A 5,926-nucleotide genomic window follows, 5' to 3' on the forward strand; every position below is an offset into this window, starting at 1 on the left:
GTGGCCAATGACTCAGCTCCAACAGGAACTGCCAAAGGTCACCGATGGTAAGTACTTCTCTACCCTCGACGTCGTCTCTGGTTTTTGGACCATCCCTGTGCGCGCCGAGGACCAACACAAACTAGCTTTCACTTTTGGCAGCCGACAATACACCTTTACCAGGTGTCCCTTTGGCTACGCTAACTCACCTGCAGAGTTCAACATCTTTTTGAACAAAGCATGTCCAGACGCCCACGAGCGTGGGACACTGATCTACGTGGACGACATCCTTTTGAGGCAGCCAACACTGGACTCTAATTTGGCTGAGATCGACCACGTCCTAAATCAGCTAACTGCCGGTGCTAAAATCTCACTGTCAAAGTGCCAGTGGTGCAGAACCAAGGTGGACTACGTTGGCCTCCTAGTAGGTCCGGACGGAGTACAACCACAATTGACTCGCACCCAAGGCCTAGACAACCTCAAAGTCCCCATCAATCTTAAAGAACTACAGAGTTTTCTGGGAGTGTGTAATTATTCACGGCAGTTCATAGAGCATTATGCGGACCTCGCAAAGCCACTGACCGAACTCTTAAAGAAAGACGTCCCATTTGTCTGGACTGATACACAGCAGCAGGCAATGAATGCTCTTAAAGACAGGCTAAAGTTAGCCCCATGTCTAGTCTACCCAGACTACAACAAAGAGTTTTACTTGGAAGTGGGCTTCTCAACTCACTGCATGAGTGCAGGTCTGTACCAAATACACGACAAAGACAAGCGTGTTGTGGCCTACACCAGCAAAACAATGGCAGGCCCTGAACTAAGGTATTCAGACTGTGAGAAGGCTCTATTGACCACTGTGTGGGCGGTGAAACATTTCTCCTGCTATATTGGTGGACAGAGGATTATTGTTGAAACACAACACCAGCCTGTAACGTTTCTAAACAGCCAACACATCAGAGATGGTGTGGTGACGAACTCACGTGTAGCCACATGGCTTATGGCACTTCAAAGTTTTAACCTAGACATCCGCTACGGTCAAAATAAGAAGTCACACTTGGGCACTGATTTGGCAATCTGCCAAGAATGTACACAGGATGTACCAGCCACCCAACAGCCAGTTGTGAGTAAACCCTCAGTAGCTGAGGACCCAAATCACCACTTCTTTGATAGCAATATCAGTAAAGATATGGCAACAATGTACGTGGATGGATGCTCATTCCACCACGAGAAAATCTGCAAAGCAGGTGTTGGAGGAGTTCTCCTCCAAGACCTAGAACAGGTCACATTTGGCTATAAATTAGGCTCTCAGTCTTCTCAGTACGCTGAGATAGCAGGAATCCTAATAGGCCTACAGATGGCAGTGGAACGCTCCATCCTGACGCTAGTCATCTGCACTGACTCTAACTATGCTCGACTTAGTTTCTTGTGTCATCTCGCTCTGTGGAAACAGAACGGTTTTCTCACAAGCAACAAAAAGGTGGTCAAACACAAAGAGCTTTTCATGACATGTGATCACTTAGTGACATCACATGATCTACAAATCTTCTGGAAGAAAGTTCCAGGACATTCCAGAGTCCCAGGCAATGACAAGCACTACAATGACCTTGCAGACTCCCTAGCCAAGGAAGGAGCAGTTGACGGGCCCACGTGGTCCTTTGACCCCTCCTGGCTACTCAACACTCAGTCGACACAAACTACGGCTGAGGTAATGGCAGTCACACATGCACAAGCTGCAGCTAAACCTGCTGATAACACAGTTTCTGTACGCCCAATACTGACTGACCCAGACATCGTCCAACTTCGAAGTTGGATCCTGCAATTAACTCGATGATACTGTATCTGTCTGACCCAGACAAATACACTCCATCGAAAGGCGAACTGGATTCCAATCCAGACCTTAAAGTCCTCTTTCAGCTGCGCAAACAGTTAAAACTACTTAAGGGCATCCTAACTTTTGCTCATGGACGGACGTCCTCACCCGTGTTCGTGGTCCCCCCATGACCACAGGGGGGTGATGTTAGTTCATGCACATGACCTTCCGTCCGCAGGACACAAGGGTGACAATGCCACGCTGAAAGCATTAAAACAGATTGCTTATTGGCCTGGAATGAAGAAGGATGTCAAAGACTACATAAAAGGGTGCCTGGTCTGTGGCCAGTTTCAGCCATCTAGACCACTCCACAGAGCACCACTGCATAGTAGAGGCATTGCATTTCCATGGTCGGACCTTCAGATTGATTGGGTTGGACCACTCACTAAGAGCTCTAGAGGAAATAAATATTTTCTCACAGTAACCTGTGCGTTTACCAAATGGGTAGAATGTCTACCAGCCCCTAATGACACAGCACAAACTACTGCTATGTTATTAATGAATCATGTATTCTCAAGGTTTGGACTTCCCCTCAGGGTGAACTCAGACCAAGGTACACATTTCACAGGTGAAGTAATGAAAGAACTGTGGAAGACGCTAGGCGTCAAAGCCAACTTCCATATTGGCTACCATCCACAGGCTTCAGGCCAGGTTGAGAGAGCAAACAGGACTGTGGTGAGTATTTTGAAAAATACTCAAAATACGTAGCCGCAAACCACAAGGACTGGGACGTGAAACTCCCTCTGGTCCTCATGGCCATAAGAGCCACTCCACACACATCGACTGGCATCTCTCCTTTCGAGATGATGACGGGTCAACAAATGACTCTCCCTCTACACCTGTTGTACCAACCAGGCGATACTGCCATGGCAACAGCCTACACTACACAACAATACATGAAAGACTTGGAAAAACACCTTAAAAACACTTTTGCTTTCGCCCAGAAAACCCTGGAAAAATCAGCTGAAGGACGCAAAGCGTACTACGACCAAAAGGCCTCTCATGAGGAACTCCAAGTGGGAGACAGGGTCTGGTACTACACGTTTGCCCCCACAACTGGGAGAAGAGAGTCCGGGACCGGAACTCTCACCCGTAAACTGATGCCCAGATGGACTGGACCCCATCTGATAACAGACAAACTGTCTCCAGTTGTCTATCAGATAAAAATCAGTAAAGGCCAAAAAGAGCCAATTGTTAAATGGGTACATCGAAACCAGGTTAAACCACACAAGGTGTGCAAAGAAACAACTCAAACGGGACAGCGTGATTTAATCTGACAACCAGGGTGAGGTGGAGCAATGAAACGATGTTTCTAGTTGCTTAGTCACTACTCTTGTCGATGTTGAAACGTTGTTTAATTGGTTTTGGTATTGTTTCTGAGGTAAGAATGAGTTTTGTATGTATTTTAGTTGGAGACTGTAAAGGACTTTAACTATGCCAACATGCAGTTCACTCGTTAAAACCTAATCTTTGCGGAGTCAATGTAGATTAATGCTACCTTAAGTACCATAATCTACATTGGTCTCACAACGCTTAAGCCGAACCTACTCGAACAATTCTATTCGGGGGGATAGCTAATTCTTTTTGATGAGTCTCGCCATAGACTCGAAAAACATTTATGGGGAAACCAAACACCCAATCTCAAGTCGTTCGTCTAAAAGGACAACAGACAATTGAACCAAACTATATTTTGCCATGTAAATCTATCTTAAACCAAGTTAGGAATGGAAAAATAGTTTGGAACACCCTTCTATAGGTATAGACCCCTATAACTACCCTTTTCAGCATATTCCACCCCTTAACTGGTAGCTGTAGCTGTTCCCAATCATAATAGCTTACACACCAGGTGCATATAGGTTAAGGCCTTATGTAAAGTCCCCTTCATAAGCCCACCTTAAACCACATAATTGCATGACACATAGAACCAGAACGGCACCGACTGGACGTCACCCAGCGACGACCTTCGCTGGAGGAGACCTGCAATCCTGACATTGGTCTCCAACCTGCATCCAGTGGCCGCATCTTCAGTTCAATCCAAGGGAACCCCTCTGTATGCTGATCAATCAACACCTCCATTCGTTGTGGATTTATCGTTGTGGATTATATGACTTTTTCCAATGGATTACAGACTTTGTTTCCAAGGGGTTAAAGCATTGCTACAATGGAATTACCAACAACATTATGGAATTACCAACAACATTATGGAATTACCTAAACCGTTGTGGGATTACCTTCTTTGACTTTTGTTTTGCTTTTGCTGGATTACATCAAGCTCAATGACATTCCGAGGCGTAAGTTCATGTTGGAATTCATCCCCATGGACAGGCGATGATTTCCAAAGGGGGGACTGTAGTGAACAAAGCCTCAGGTCAAAAACTGACCCTGAGGACCTTCATGGGACAGAAACTGTTATTTCATTGATTCGAGTCCAGAAATACAAATTAAGCTCATCCAGAGACTTTCTAAGTGTGTCCTGCACTAATCAATTGAAAGAACACTCTCTTTTTTATTGTCATTACTATTTTTACAATATCTTGATAATCAAAGTGTGTTTAGTTCAAACCATTTTATTTCATTGTAAAGCTCATTAATTAAGCTGTGTTATTGCGTTCAATCAGAATAATCACGTGTACAATGTTGATGTTAAATTTTGATTCTGTTAATAAATGACCACATTCATTTTGATGGGTCAAAGAAAATTAACGTCTCATGTCACTGGTTTTTAGACCATCTCCCACACAGTACTTCTAAGCACATATCTGTCAAGTAGCTCAAAAAAGAGAGAATCCGTTTAAATTAAGTATAATATCATGTACTTGAACTAGTCCAGATATTATAACATGTAGTGGAGCTCCTAAGCTAAATGAAGCTAACCGACCCGATCTCACTACACAAATGCAAACCCCCAAATAAAATTCAGTGCTGTTCATCTGTTCAAAAATTATCAAGTATCTGGAGATTAACACTCCACGTTGCAGGCCTGGACGATGCTCGAGAGTGGTGGGGCACACTACAGTGTAACCTGTTAATTCCAAGAAGTCACGAAAAGTTGTGAGTACTCACTCAACCTTGAAGTATTTCCTGTGTCCGTGTGTGTCACCTCTTGACGTTACGTGGCACAGATCCAGCAACCTCAACACAGATGGTCAGCACAACATTCCAGTCTCCCTCATCACCAGATCGCCAGAAATCCTTGCAGGCTTCCCCAGTCACCTGAGACGCTCGTCTGGTTTGCCGGCGTCTCATTCCCACACCGATCTGATGTCACTGCACAGCAATCTCACTACAGCTGCTGTTGTGACCACACCACGGCTTTGTGATGTCCGGCTGCATTCCGTATCGCAGCTGTACAAAGTCACCTCAATCACCCAAACCCCCACTAAAACTTTGGACACGTTTTAGTTTTTTTTTTTTTTTGTCTGTCTGTTTGCTTTTTTTTTCTCTTCCACGTTTCCTTCTCTCCTCCTTTTCTCTCCTCTCATCCTCACGCTGCTCCCCCTCCCTGCAGATGATACAGCGGTGGTGGGATGCATCACAAACAATGATGAGTCCAGCTACAGGCAAGAGGTGGAACACCTGGAGAGCTGGTGCAAAGAGAATAACCTTCACATCAATGTGAAGAAGACAAAGGAGATGATTGTGGACTTCAGAAGGAACAAAAACATCTACACCCCCCTGAACATAAGAGGATCTGCGGTGGAAGTGGTCTCCAGCTACAAGTACTTGGGTGTGCACATGAATGACAACCTCAGCTGGAGCAACAACACCACCAGCCTGATCAAGAAAGCTCATCAGAGACTCTACTTCCTCAGATGGCTGAGGCGAGCTGGTCTGGGAAGCTCAGTCCTCACCTCCTTCTACAGGTGTGCAGTGGAGAGCATCCTGTGCTCCAGCATCAACGTGTGGCATGGAGGCTGCACAGCTGCAGAAAGAAAAGCTTTGCAGAGAGTGGTGAAGGCTGCACAGAAATCTGTCGGAATCAGCCGCCCCACCATCACAGACATCTACACCTCCAGATGCAGGAAGAGGGCCACCTGCATCATGAAGGACCCCACTCACCCAGCACACACACTTTTT

Source organism: Nematolebias whitei, chromosome 2 (genome assembly GCF_014905685.2).
Source record: "Nematolebias whitei isolate Nwh7 chromosome 2, NemWhi1, whole genome shotgun sequence".
Classification (NCBI taxonomy): domain Eukaryota; kingdom Metazoa; phylum Chordata; class Actinopteri; order Cyprinodontiformes; family Rivulidae; genus Nematolebias; species Nematolebias whitei.